The sequence below is a fragment of the Amphiura filiformis genome, chromosome 18 (assembly GCF_039555335.1).
Source record: "Amphiura filiformis chromosome 18, Afil_fr2py, whole genome shotgun sequence".
NCBI lineage: Eukaryota > Metazoa > Echinodermata > Ophiuroidea > Amphilepidida > Amphiuridae > Amphiura > Amphiura filiformis.
Window position 1 is genome coordinate 6,351,304 of NC_092645.1, and position 15,722 is coordinate 6,367,025.

The following is a 15,722-nucleotide window of genomic DNA, read 5'->3' on the forward strand; positions in this document are numbered from 1 at the left end:
GCTACAATGTAAAGATGTAAAGATGTAAAGATGAATTGATCCGAGTATGTGAAAGGTTGCTTGGCATCAATATTTGAACTATTTAGAGGCTTGTCCATCATGCTTACTAGCTCTGATTTGCATTGCACTTAAGCCTTCCTCTTCACCGTCTAATATTGTGGCTTTGTGTACCTGTTATGGCTTTGTGTACCTGACATTCAGCAGAATGGGATAAGCCATTTAAAGTCCACACTCCCCCTGTGAGGAATATAGTGGAAATATAGTCCATAGGGGGAGTATGAATTTCAAATGGAATTAGCACATTAGCCTACTCCATTTCAAACTTGCCCTCCCTCTGTATAAGATTCAGGTGGAATCTTTCACATTATGGTGTTCAATTGGAGTTGCCTAATGTGTACATTTTGAAAGTCATCTTCCACAAGGGGAGTGAATTTTAAATGGATCAGTCCAATTCACCTAATTAGTAATTCCCCAAATCTTTGGCACAAGAACATCTACCAAATGCGCATAGACAATGATGTAAACATTTACAATTATAGGTTAATGAATGCGTATTACTTGTTGGGAGAGAAATTAGACAAAATAATGCACACACGTTGATGATGATGCGCCTATTGCACAAGCCCCGAAGGGGGGAGTGCATTAGATGCATCAACATCAGCGCAAGTGCATTATTTTGTCTAATTTCTTAGACAAGTAATACGCGTTTATTAACCTATTTCATACACAAGAAGAAAAAAACATGTGATTTTTGCTATTTTTATAACAAAATTGTCACTAAAAGTGTTGGAAAATACAAGCAAATATAAATGCATCAACCCGCAAGAAAAATAAACGCGTCCACTCCGAAAGCACTACGCGTAGTACGCTGAGTGCGCGCCCGTGCATATATACACAATAAATGCATGGTTTGGATTTTTCTAACGCTTGCTCTGATTGGATTTTGCTATCTAAGAGTGTATGAAAGGCTGACGGGAAACCGGTAAGTGATTAGCAGTCACATCACTTCAGCTCATTCTCTACTTCAGGCACATCCACACACAAGGCTTATTGTTAAAAAACAACACAACTTATGAAATGTCCTGAGGATTCCAATCCCTAAGTTTGCCCCTAAATTTATCCCTACTAAGAAAAGTCAAAGGATTTTGTGATATCCCAGTGTGACCCTCGAGTGCTACTGCCATGTGAACAAGCCATTTTGCAGTTATTCCTTCATGTAATTTTTCACAAAATTAGGGTTAGGGGTAGGGTTAAGGTTAGGGTTAGTTTAGGGTTAGGATTATGGTTAGGGTTAGGATTATGGTTAGGGTTAGGATTAGGGTTAGAGTTAGGATTAGATTACACAAAATAATTACATGAAGGATCGACCCATTTTGCGATTCTGAAGTGCTGAGCTTTATTTTGGTTTAATTCTGTGAGCCACTAGAGAGGTCACACTCACAGTAAGGCTGATTAAGCTTTCGGGTGTAATTCCAAAGCTGTCATTACTCAAGGATCAGTTTTCATTGGAGTTGTGTCGATACGCAGTCAGGGATTGACTTACAAATCACATGAATACATTGGTCCTTGGTTCCCGTTAAGGTTTTAAAAATGTGCGTCCGTAATGACGCAAGTTTGCTGATGAGGTTGCAAAAACTTGCATCCAGACAGATTTTTGTGCGTCCATCTGAAATTCACGATTATGACGATACACACATACCCCGGGTCTACACCTCATCAAATGTTGATTGTTAAAAAAAAATTAAAGTGCATTTTCGCTGTGACATTCCATCTCCATTCGCTATGGTAATTTTTCTCATTTCTGTGTCAGTTTTGGTTCGAAAGGTGGTCAAAAACAGGTGCAAAAACATGAGCAAAGTCTGTCAATCTGGAACAAATTTTCGTTCGTAATTTTACTTCCGTATTTCTTTTTTTAAATTAACGTGCTGTTGATGCTACAAAGCTAAAACTAGTGCGCTGCCACAAATAATACGAAAAAGGGTTATCATTTGAATTTTGTCTTTAAAATTGCTTTTATTCATCGTAACAATAATACTAATAAAGGAAACCTAGATTATTTATGAGAAAATAAACTTAAAATATTAAAAATTGAATATTGTCAGGTTGTGATAAGTAATTAAATAAACATTAACCGCACGTTAGCGGCACGTGTTCAGCTTGTAAACAAATCAATCAGGACTTCCCCAGCCCATCAAACAACGATCGTTAGGAAAGCATGCAAAAAGTGCACGATTTCCTGACGTTGCATTTACAAATATTGCAGAATTTACTTCAATTCTTAGCAGGCGGGTCAAAATTTTTGGGCATTTATTATCTTAAAAATATAAAAGAATACAAATTTCTTATTTTTATCATCAATTAATGATAAAATTTCGAAGTTTTGTCTGCGTCCACATGCATGTGACATGGACGCAAAATACTTGATTAGCCATGTGAACTTGCGTCCAAATTTGTAAAATACGCGTCTGGACGCAATGACGCACACTAATGGGAACCCTGCTTTAGAATTTCGATGACCATCTGAACGCATGTATACCGTATTTCGTCAAATAAACGCTTCCCAAGTGGGGGTGTTTATTCAAGGTCAATTTTAGAACGATAATTCCCGTTAAAATCATTAGGTAAATTTAAAACTCGCGCTTAAATGACGAACTATGAACTAGAAACACTGACTCTGACTTCTGGTTAGTGATGTTATTATCGACCATGTGGGCAACTTGGTAAGCTTACTACACAAGATAGCATGGAAATATCGGCATTTTGAAACATCTTGGTTGAAAAAAAAGTGGTGGGGCGTTTATTTGAGGTGGGGGGACTATTTGACTAAATACGGTAGTAAATTTGTTAGACACTGTACTAGGAACATTTTCTTATGGGAAAAAAGTCACCAATACATGGCTTATTGTGCTGATTTAATCATATTGTACATGATGTACTAATGCATATATTGATATAACCAACAAAGTTCCCAAGTACAAGAGTGTGAAATGCCCAGTGAATTTATCGTACACAAAGGGTTTTAACTTTATGAATCAAACTGAGGTTTTCATTGTGCACTAATGCAGGAATATTAAAAAGTAGCTGTGAAAAATACAACTTTTTTTCAAAACTTTTGAGAGTTACACATGGTACCATTGTTAAAAAATACACAAAAGCAATTACGAATGAGTGATTTGGTAATGGCTTGGGTCTTTTTGTCTTCACGGCTTGTTGACCATGAAAAAGAAAAATTGCATTCAGTTTGTTTGGATACAATAGTCAAGCGTTCTATTACTGTGCAACAAATTGCTTTTTACTACCCTTTTTGTGGTTAAATATGAAATAGAAATAAATCTAGACATTTAACACCAATTTTTGTCCTAAATTTAGGTTGTAGGTAGTACTAGAACTGAATTGTGATGTCCAGAAAGTCACAGAAAATGAGTCTTGCTCTAGCTATTAATGTTGAACACAAATTTGAGCCAAAAAGTTACATGCAAGCTTGTCTGCTGATGTTATGTGATTTTAAGGATCAAATTGTTACACAATTGAAGAATAACAAGCAAGCTGTGTTCTTGTTTGGGTGAAATAGAGTGATTTTTAGGCACATATTAAAATAATTGGGCCAAATCAAAAATAATTAAATTATTTTGCAGAAATGTGTAAATTCCCCAAAGCATATTTAGAGCCAAATTCACCAGTGGCATAACTAGGGTTGGTAGCGCCGGTGCAAGAAACAAAATTGGCGCCCCTACTACCCAAGAATATCTTGGACGCGGGCAGTGGCCTAGTTAAGGGTTTATGGCGCCCACATACATAATGCTCCCCAAATAATTCTTGAAACAATTGCGTGTGAAGCGTGTGAAATTTTTGACAAATAAGGCCTATCACCAATTAATTTTGGTTACTAGAAGTTGAATATCGGTCTTAAAATGTTCTTTTAATTGATTTTGTGCTGAAAATTTTGACTTTCATCGCTTGGAGTATTGAATTGATGCTGTATTGGTCAATTTGGCGCCCCCCTAAGGGTGGGGCCTGGGGCACGTTGCCCCTCCCTGCCCCCCGTTAGTTACGCCACTGAAATTTTCATGTAGCACAAAGATTTATATTAGTTGCGTTCGCATTGTTGGATGTACCCCTGCCTGGATGTACCCCTGCCTGGCGGAACTTGGTCTGTGCAAGTTGCTAGGAGTAGGCTATTCCAGGTGAAATCCATACACCCCCTATGGAAGACACAGACCTTAATCTTAAACGCAGGGCATGTGAATTTCAAATCAGGTTACCTGAATGGCTATACCCCTTTGTGTTAATTTCCATGCTCCAGAATAAGGTGAGAATCAAATCTGAACTTGAAAATTTAACACTTTATTTATAACTGAAATCAATCCCTAATCACAAAACAGTATTAAACTTGACCTTGGTGAATTTATTTATGTACAGCAGTCACGCTTTATTGAACCTAACAACTAAACAGACCCAATGTACTGTACATGTATAGCAGGAAAATTTGTGCAGGAAAAAAAGTGTTTCTTATTTTTGCAAATTTCATGGTAAATTTCAGTTCTACGAATTTTAGAAGTCCGGAAAGAATATTTTGGACCCATAAAGTGTTTAATTTGTAGATGTAGGAAACTGTGAATAAAAGAATCCGCAAACTATTCAGAAGTTCAATATTGTGAAAAATTAATACTGCTAAATTACCTTGCCAGATGCTATATTATATTATGTTGTCAGAGAGGTTGTCTTAGCCATCCCAGAATCCTTTGCAACATGAGACACCACCTCATTACATCAAATGACACATTTATTACTTTGTATGCCTACAGGTTCCCTTTACTCCTATTGTATAAATTCCCTTTGTTTTCATAAGAAAAAGCATTTTGCAAGATCTGGATGTACTCTGTTCATTCAGGTACTTTTTGTAACTATCGACCAGTGTTGTTGGTCGATAGTTACAATTAATCCTATTGTACATGATGTACTACATGTTGCAAATCAGCACAGACATTTGAAATGAAAGAAGTGTATTGTGGGAAGTGTAAGATATGTTCTCAGTCTGTTGTATTATTAGAAGCACACTGTAATTGCCTAGGTGAAAGTACTTTTTGTGGATGCCCATGATTTGGTAGGAATCATGATGAGCCATACTGATCTCATCTCCAATGCAATGGTCAATAACGTCTATACAACAAGTATAGCTCAAAAGTTGACATCAAGCTATGGTTTATGATTTTTTTGTATCCAACACACTCAAAAGTCATACTGTTGCAAGTGCAAGCCTATTATTGGGGTTAAACTACTGTGTATGAGCATGTTTGAGATCCTACAAGAAGTAGGTAACAAACATTCTCATCTGTCAATACACAGTTCTTTAACCCCAATAAGCTTAAATACATGCATAGAATGACCTTTGAGTGTAATGGGTACATAAGCTCATACTCCATTATTTGAGGTCAACTTTTCAGGTATAGTATTTGAATGGTGGTTTTGAACTGTGCCATGGAAATGAGACTATTTTGGCTCCTGGCAAAATAAGCATTTGTGACCTATTACATCGAAACAGTTGTTCCAAGGAAATTTTTTGTGAAAAATAAGAAATTTGATTATATTTGTCATGAAATCAATCTTCTACATCTGACATCAATGTGATAGTTTTGTTGTCAAGGTACATGTATAATATACATTGTATATTCTGAGTGAAAGCCAATATACACCATGGTCTGTGGTTATTACATTTTAAGTGATCATATTAAAATGTATCCTCCAAATTGGAATGATTAACTTGTGCAGAGCTAGAGATGATAACTCCAGCGTTCAGTTTCATTGTCCTCTCCTTGGCCAACAATGAAGCATTTTATATCAGCGACAAATAAAAAGACAGCGATTTAACCTGATGAATTCTCATCTTACATTGATCATTATGTAAGGACTGGCGGATGTTATCTTTGAAGTCCATCTTTTTTTATTAATATTATCATTATATAATTTATTTTTATTTTTATGCCATAGACTGCTGCAGGTTCATGAAATTTAGTGGGAATAGCCACCTTAGTGAGACAAAAAATGTGAAGGCCATTTTGGGGTCAAGTGAAATTGCACTGGTTAAAATGATGGGCGTCAAGGTGGAGGCATTGCGGCCGACGCTTTGCGTCGAGAACCGCTAAATTCTAGTTTATTATTAATATTATCATTATATATTTATTTTTATTTTTTATAACATATGGCACATGACTAGGCATACCCAATATTGAACAAACCATTTTGAAGCATTGCCGTTACAATAAAATCAAAACATAACCAGACAATATGCAAAATATTATAAAACAAAATAATATGAAGCAAACAAAAGGCGGTGGAATTGGAAGGCCAATTTGAAGGCCTGCAGGGAAGTTGCATTCTCAGAAAGATAATTCCAGGCAAAGGGATAAAATGATCTCTGACAGGTCTGAAAAAATGGTCATTTTCCAGGTATGTAGACAAATTTCACTTCAACGTATCAGGATTTCCCACCATTTCTTATGTAGTTATGCTGTTATCCAAAAACAGCATTCCTGCCAGATCACCAAATTTCCTGGGAATGAAATTCCTGAATTACCCATTTTTTCCAGGCCTGATCTCTGGGACAATGAAAGCTGATGGAAAGGAATTACAACGGTGCAGGAATTGAGGTTTCATAGACTGGGTCTGGGATACGGGTGGAAAGGATTGGGAGATATATTAATTTCTTTAATTTCAAATAACAAAGATTGGCAAAGATTTTGAACAGATGACATAGAGCAGCATTAGTGCAATGTTTCAAATGAAAATAAATCAATGAAACAGAAGGCCTACATATTTTATGTTATATAAGCTGTCTGAGCTGATGCATTAATTAGATCCTAACACTGCCTACATGTACGTAACTGTTACTTTTACCGAGTCGTATCTAGATCTAGGGAGTAAATAATATATTTTTAGTGTACAGAGTTGGAGACATATGTTTTATGAATTCATTTTCATGTTGGAGTGTTTGGATGTTGCATGTTTTCTGAATACTTAAATTACACAATTGCGAGGAGCATGTAGCCAGATATGATTACAGGATCCACAACATGCTCATCTATCAGGAGCACAGTTCTTAAACCCCAATACATTTGTACATTCATTGAATGACCTTTGAAAATTGGGTACAAAAACTGCGTACTCTGCAACTTGAGGTCAAATTTTGCACTATGATTATGTAATTGAGGTTATTGGTCTATGTCATTGGGATGAGGCCATTGTGGTCCATAGTGTATGGTATTGATTTACAGGTGTGGATCAAAGTGGAGTATATTATTTCCAGTACTATACTTTGTTTGGCTTATAATTGGCAAAAGTTATTCCGTGTTTGTTACTGCCAATGATTGGTTATGTAAATTAACACGATAGGGCGCGCTAGTCGCACATTGCGCAAAGTGCAACTAGCGTAGGTGTTGTGCCCAACTACGTGCACACCATTCTAATGATTCTATAACGCCAATTATAAGCCAAATATTAAGTACAGGCAATCTTTTTCTGTTCATTTTTGTGCAGTCAGGAGGACCTCAAACATTCTCATCTATCAAGGCAAAGGTCTTTATTATCCTTGTACAATATCCACATACTCTTAAAATGACCGTTAAAACATTGGAGTACGAAAACTTGTACTCCACAAAAACTCAAGTTGCAGTGCTTGCTTGGAGCACCATCGTTTTATGCGAACACAAGGAATCGGGGCATAGGCCATGTGGATATCATACCCAACAATTCTCTACCATATTTTAAAATGTATAGCTTCACAAAATGTTTCCCAAGTCTAATCTTTAGTAAAATTTATACTATTTATCTATGCCCGTGGAACGGTGGCATAGATATTGTATTTGTTGTGTTTAGTCTTCTCCTTCTCCTTCTTATCTATGCCCGTGTAACGGGGCATAGATATTGTATTTGTTGTGTTTAGTCTTCGGCTTCTCCGTCTTCTCCTTCTTCGCCTTCTCCTTCTCCTTCTCAAGATCAGTCCTTTGCACCCCTCTAGCTCAGGAACTAAAGTAGCCCCTGGGCCCATACTTGGTACAATGATGGCCCATGACCCCTAGATACATCCTAGGGTACCCCGACCCCAAAGGTCAAAGGTCATGGGCTACAGGGGGCAATATGTGTAAAATTTCAAACAGCTCTAGCTCAACTACTATAAGCGCCTCAGGGTTCATACTTGGTACAATGATCGGCTATGACCCTTGAAGTATGCTATGCTAGCCGCAACCCCAGAGGTCAAAGTTCATATGCTTTAAAAAGCAAAATAGAATACGACCGGTTAACACAGTGTATCGCAATAGGTAGCATTTTGGTAGCTACCTGTATTTGCAATGATGAAGGCTTCAAATATCGTCAAGACGTACAATGGGGGTTAAGAGGTTAACCGCTTAAAGGGACACAATGTTTTGGGATTAAAGGGGTATTCTCCAGTCTGGTGGTGTTTCAGAGAGAGTGAGGGTCTGATGGAGTATAAGAGAGAGTGATGGCTTGGTGGGGTATTAGAGAGAGTTTGGGCCAGCCTGGTGGTGTTTTAGAGCGAGTGAGTGTCTGGTGGATTATAAGAGAGTGGGGGTCTGGTGAGGTATTAGAGAGAGTGTGCGCCAATCTGGGGGTGTTTTAGAGCTAGTGAGTGTCTGGTGGAGTATAAGAGAGAGTGATGGCTGGGTGGGGTATTAGAGAGAGTTGGGGTCAGCCTGGTGGTGTTTTAGAGCGAGTGAGTGTCTGGTGGAGTATAAGAGAGAGTGAAGGCTTGGTGGGGTATTAGAGAGAGTATGGGTCAGCCTGTTGGTGTTTTAGAGCGAGTGGGTGTCTGGTGGAGTATAAGAGAGAGTGAAGGCTTGGTGGGGTATTAGAGAGAGTATGGGTCAGCCTGTTGGTGTTTTAGAGCGAGTGAGTGTCTGGTGGAGTATAACAGAGAGTGATGGCTTGGTGGGGTATTAGAGAGAGTTTGGGTCAGCCTGGTGGTGTTTTAGAGCGAGTGAGTGTCTGGTGGCGTATAAGAGAGAGTGAGGGTCTGGTGGGGTATTAGAGAGAGTTGCATGGGTCAGCCTGGTGGTGTTTTAGAGCGAGTGAGTGTCTGGTGGAGTATAAGAGAGAGGGTCTGTTGGGGTATTAGAGAGAATGTGGTCCAGTATGGTGGTGTTTTAGAGAGATTGATGGTCTGATGAGGTATAAGAGAGAGAGAAGGCTTGGTAGGGTATTAGAGAGAGTATGGGTCAGCCTGGTGGTGTTTTAGAGAGAGTGAGTGTATAGTGGAGTATAAGAGAGAGTGAAGGCTTAGTGGGGTATTAGAGAGAGAGTATGGGTCAGACTGTTGGTGTTTTAGAGCGTGTGAGTGTCTGGTGGAGTATAAGAGAGAGTGCGGGTCTGGTGGGGTATTAGAGAGAGTGTGGTCCAGTCTGGTGGTGTTTTAGAGCGAGTGAGTGTCTGGTGGAGTATAAGAGAGTGATGGTCTGGTGGGGTGTTAGAGAGAGTGTGGGCCACGGGCATAGATATTCGTGTTTGGTCAAACACAACTGTGGTTTCTAGTCCTCCTTCTCCTTCTTCTTCTTAAGACCACTACTTTGCACTGCTCTAGCTCAAGAACCACAATAGCCTCGGGGCCCATGTTTGGTATACTGATGGCCCATGACCCCTAGCATCATCCTAGGGTACCCCCGACCCCAGAGGTCAAAGGTCATGGGATACAGTGGGCAATATGTGTAAAATTTCAAACAACTCTAGCTCAAGAACTACAGCGCCCTCAGGGTTCATACTTAGTATAATGATGGCCCATGACCCTAGAAGTAACTTATGGTAGCCACGATCCCAGAGGTCAAAGGTCACTGGCTACAGGGAGCAATATGTGTAAATTTTTAAATCCGCTTTAGCTAAAGAACTATAGCGCCCTCAGGGTTCATGCTTGGTACAATGATGGCCCATGACCCTTAGATATTTTCTGCATTAACATCGACCCCAGAGGTCAAAGGTCATGGGCTACAGGGAGCAATATGTGTAAAATTTCAAACAGCTCTAGCTCATGAACTACAGCGCCCTCAGGGTTCATACTTGGTACAATGATGACCCATGACCCTAAATGTATTCTGTGGTAGCCGCAACCTCAGAGGTCAAAGTTCAAAGGATTTAAAAAGCAAACTAGGTACAACCTATTAACACAGTGTAGCGCAGTAGGTAGCGTTTTGTTAGCTACCTGTGTTTGCAATGATAACGGCCCTAATCGTACGTCATGGAAATTGATCACTTGACAAAAATTCCCTTAAAAGGGAATGTGTAGGCATTTTGATATTGGTGCCTTGGACCACCTCAAAAGGCTGTCATTGTGGGACATGGCGTGTGGTTGGTTAATGGGTGTTAGGAGGGTTAAGGGTTGTCACGGTTTGTAAGGGGGTGGTTACCAGTTTTTTTAGATTTGGCGCCCAATTGGGCGCTTTTTTATTTTAGGTGCTATGAGGATGATACTTATATCAATTAAAGTTTATAACAAGGGCTTTCACATGATGGTCACTAACTTTTGCATTTGGCGCCCAATTGGGCGGTTTTTTTATTTTAGGTGCTATGATAATGATATTTATATCATTTAAAGCTTATACCAAGGGGTATAAGTTTTCGTTTTAAGAATAGGGGAAGGGGGTTAGGTGTGGTCACGGGCATAGATATTCGTGTTTGGTCAAACACAACTGTGGTTTCTAGTCTTCTCTTGTATCAATTTGAATTTTGGATATCTAATGATAGATATTTTGTTATTAACTCCGTAATTATTATTCCAGGGTCCCTATCCTCCTTTCTTTGGCACACAATACACAGACCTGCATAATATATCTATTTATTAATAATGAGAATTCAATTTCATATCAGAGTCAGTGAATATAGATTACATTCCAAATGGTCAGAGAAGATAGCTTATACTTCCCATAATGCATTTCTTCCATTTCAGTTTTCTTCACTGATTTACTATTTAGTGCAACTTGTACTAAATGTAGCAACGACAAAAAGTAACCCAATGAACAGAGCACATCCAGATCTTACACAATATGTTTATTTCTTGACTACCGACCCATGTTTAGCCAGTATATTCTCAACATGAAAACAAAGGGAACCTGTAAAAAGTAAAAGTAGTGTCGTTTGATGTAGTGAGGTGATGCATCATGTTGCAAAGGATTCTGGGATGGGTAAGATATCTCTGCCAAATGGCCTCCACAGCTGCTGTCTACATACTATACACAATAATATATATGTACATAATAACATAGTTTATGTAGCCCATAGTAAAATAATATGTTGGGAGTAAGCTGTGTATCACCATGATCAGTAATATCAGGATGGCAAGTGTCACACCTTATTCCACAAAATAATACAAGATGTATATGCAAATATGTAGCCTATATTTTAATTTTCAACTCAAGACCCTGTGTGAAGCACTAGTGACCATGGTCTGCGTAGCCTACTGTATGCATAATACACTTTTGAATAGTATTCTAGATTCATATAAATTAATTAAGTTAATTTGGTCAGAAACCCATATTCAGGTGTCAATATTGGGGGGAATGATTGTATGGACCATCCCCCCTGGCAAAATATTGGGAGGAGGGATAAATCTCCCATCCCCCCGAGATCTACGCCTATGTGCGTCAGGCAATCAAGTGAAATGAGTCATCAAGAAAAATTACTTTTCAGTTTTACATTGAAGCCTAAATTTCTACAAGAAGTTACCTCCGTTTTGGGTGTAAAGCTAACTTTATACTCTTAATGCTGAGCAACAAGCGATTGGTTTCTAGCCAATGAGGTAGTGTGCTTTTTGTTGCTTTGGGAAAATCACGCTAACTCAATGGTCAAACACCAGTTGACCTTTGCGGTTTATAAATCCCATAAGCATTTGTGGGTAGAACTGAGATGTCATCATTAGATATCACGCCAATGTGTACATCATTTAGCGAACATCGTTGCTGGTTACTGCACATTTGAATGCCGCAAAGTGTGTAGGAACAATGTGGGCATGGTGTAACAACCATCGGCAAAGGCTATGGAATATACAGAAAAGGTCAATCGCTTGCAGTGTCCTCAGCGATGGAGTATAAACACATCTAGGCCTACATCTTAAGGCCAGAGTAATGGGAGAGAACATGGACCTTTTCAAGCATCATTATTTCTGAATTGTATGTCCAAAGTATATAAAAGTATACATTTTTGGAAAGTAAATGAGCAATTGCATGGTGACATCAGATTTGTTCAAAAATCTTGAGTTTTGAAAAATCACAAAAATTCACTTTTTTACCCCAATTTTTTTGTGACAACTTAGAAAAAAATCCGTTCGGAGTAAAAAAAAATCAGTTAGCTTTTCATGAAGAAGAGACATGAACTTAGGGAAGGTTTTTTTATTTTTTTTAAATTCGTCTCTTTTTTCGAAATATTTTTGTTTTGACTCATAATTTCCCGCCAATTTACTAAGCTGTCTTGAGCCATGTGACTTTTTAGAGTTGAAAAGAGAGAAATAAATCAAGCAAAAATACGAGTAAATATTAGCGAGTTGTATTTGATCAGTATCAAGAAATCTCAAATTTGGGCGTGGACGAATGTGTCTTCCATTACTCTGGCCTTAACAGGCTAGTTGTATGTAACCATAGAATGTGACTGACTTCATATAATATAGATGAGTTGACCTCAGTGTTTATCAACACAGGCAAGGGACTGGTATATCGATATGCTTGAGCAAACTGCATACAGCCACTACACTGTTCAATAGCCTTATTGTTTATATGTGGCAGGAGTTTTAAAACCACAGGCCCTGAACAAAATATGATGTGCGCACATTACTGACAGGCAAAAAACTATGGAAATTGTAATGATGCGTCCGTCCGCATACTGCCAGGCAATGATGTCAGAAGTCAACTCATCTATACTGCATCATACTCATTGGAGAGGACAAGGTCAATAAGTATGTATTATCTTCCATAAGGGTGCGTTCTCACTATGCCTGTTTGATACCAGGACGTGGACTCGATCCTACATCGAGTCCACTTCCAAGCATAGTGAGAACGCGAGATAAGTGGTCTCGATCCTACATCCAGGATGTAGCATCGAGACCACCTCATTGAGGTAGTCTCGTACCTAGGACGTGGTATCAAACAGCATAGTGAGAACGCGTTTAGAAGTGGACTCGATCCACTTATACCGGAAATGCTCTATGCACGACCTTGATGGCCGGCGTTGTACTATAGGCCTATACAAATATATACAGTCTACATTTTATAATTTTCCATTATAAAATTTGAACATATGCATTTTCAAAAATTCATAGGTGGTATTATAAAACAAATTTCTACAGGCTTTATTTCATGTAGTAATTTACAACATTTATTTTTTATGTGGAAAAAGTTCTGGGAAAGTGGCTATACACGGAAGTTCGTTTGAGATGCTTGCCGTAGTTTGATGAGCAGCATGCTTCTCGTGCAGTGTGAAAACAACGGCATCGCGGCAAGATGCATATTTTATCCAGTTTCAGAATTAAACAAAAACGACTTTGAACTTCAAAAGGATATTATTCAGGTGTAATATATTCGTTTTTGAGGTGTACATTTTGCTAGACTGAGTCAAAATTACCAATCAAAATACTATTTTTGATGGTGATTTAGAGGTTGTGTTATGTAAATCGGCGTGCTTGACCAAAATCAGAAATAACAACCCGATGTATTTCTCTCATTTTACACGTATAGGCCTAATATAAAATAATAGTTTTTAGAGCGTTTTATTTCAGATCTTTCCAAATTATACATATCACAAAATAACATATCCATAGATTGCAGAAATATATCAGGGGGCCTGGAAATAAAAAATGATCTTTCAAAATTGATAGTTTGATTTGTGCTGTGAGTTCGGCTCAAAACATGCACTGCAACAGAATTTGTGACGTCATGCATTGATATTATAACATCCGGGTAAGTGGAGTCGATCCTACATCAGCATTTTGGTGTTAGTGAGAACGCGAAATCAATGCGGACTGAGTCCACTTGTATGTGGACTCGGACCTAGGTACGAGACCCCATGTCTGTAGTGAGAACACGACCTAAGTCTCAATTGCCTAGAGGATGCTCAACACCCCATAGATAAAGGAACTGCCTGGCAGCATCACATCACAAAAATGGTTACCACACCGAGGTTTTTTCAGACCATGTGGACAAATTCTGAATTTGAATCCAAATGAAAATTTGCAGTTTTAGCAAGCCTCAGTAATGTTGGCATGTTGCCCTTCAAAATCAAGGGTGGTTTAGATGAAACTCAAGAGTTCACTAACTTGGAGTTTGACAGGTCATCTGAAACTTGTGAGTTCCCACAACTTGGAGTTGGCAGGCTGTCTAAAACTCGGGAGTCACTTGACAGGTCAGCTGAAACTCAATGTGGATTTAACTTTTAACTTAGTGATTGTCTTGTAAAGACAATATGTGATTGTCTTGCAAAGAGTAATACTACATGTACTGTCAGACCTGCCAACTGTCCCGCATTTTGCGGGACAGTCCCGCATTCCGAAGTTTAAAACCCCGAAAATGCGGGACGTCCCGCATTCCCGCATTTCCGTCCATTGAAAAAAAAAAATCATTAAAAACCCAACAAATTGTCCGATATCGTCTGGCACGAAAGAATTGCGGCGGCGCTATACCTATTTAAATGCATTGAAAATGTGGTGGCGCTATTAAAAGCCTGATTAGCACGTGCTTGCGTGTTAAATTCACGTTGCCCATTGTAATACATTGGATATGTATGAACGTTGCCATTAAAAGGAGGCTATTATTTTCGCCTCATCGCTCGGTGCATGGTTCATTGATGCAACATTGTATAACCGATGAATTGCGTATCTTTTTCGGATTGGTGAAGAGGTTATTTTCAGCTTTTCACTGTGTCAATGTTTCCGAATTCGGAAGGTTCATCGTAATTTCGTTGGAATTTTGGAAGAATTTCGTTGGAATTTAATTCAGAATGGCTACCAAACCAAGCAATAAGAGAGGTTGCAGTTATACCAAAGACTATTCTGTGCTATTTCCGTGCATGAATACCATTTCTTAACATGTTTACAAGACAAGTGCCAAAACATCAGCTTCCCCTGCCTGGACCCCCACCAGGGGCCCTAAGGCGGGCCCCTGGACCCCACCCGTTCGCTGTGCGTGCTTCCGTGCGTGCTTCGCACGCACATTGTCACTAAATTTTTAGTGTCCCGCATTTGGACTTTCAGGGGTTGGCAGGTCTGTACTGTTGCTTCCTGCCCGCTTTATCGGCTGGACTCGCACTAACATTATAGTAACACGCTCGCAAACTTTGGGAGGGCCACAGACTGTTGCAAGTAAAGAAATGTGAAGTGATGGGGTTTCTAGTGAAAAGATTTGTCTGAATCAAAGTTGATTCTAATATATTTTGAAGTCTACACTAACTTAGTTACAGTATTTCCTTGAATAAATGCCCCCGGGGGTGTTGCATTTTCCAAACGGGCGTTTATTAGAGGTCATTTTTAGCACGACAATTCCCGTTCAAATCATTAGGTAAGCTTAAAAGTCACGCTAAAATGACAAACTATGAACTAGAAACACCGACTTTTGGTTCACTTCCGGGTTTCAGATGCAGATTTTCGCCAATTATTGCTGCTATTATCGACCATGTGAGCAACTTGGTAAGCTTACTACACAAGATAGCATGGAAATATTGGCATTTTTGAAACATCTTGG

General features: G+C 38.9%; 1 protein-coding gene across 14 annotated transcripts in view; it reads left to right on the forward strand.

Annotated features, from left to right (window-relative positions):
• LOC140139799 (protein 4.1-like) overlaps positions 1-15,722 on the forward strand; it is a 228,181-nt gene that overhangs the window by 97,070 nt on the left and 115,389 nt on the right. The window lies entirely within an intron of this gene.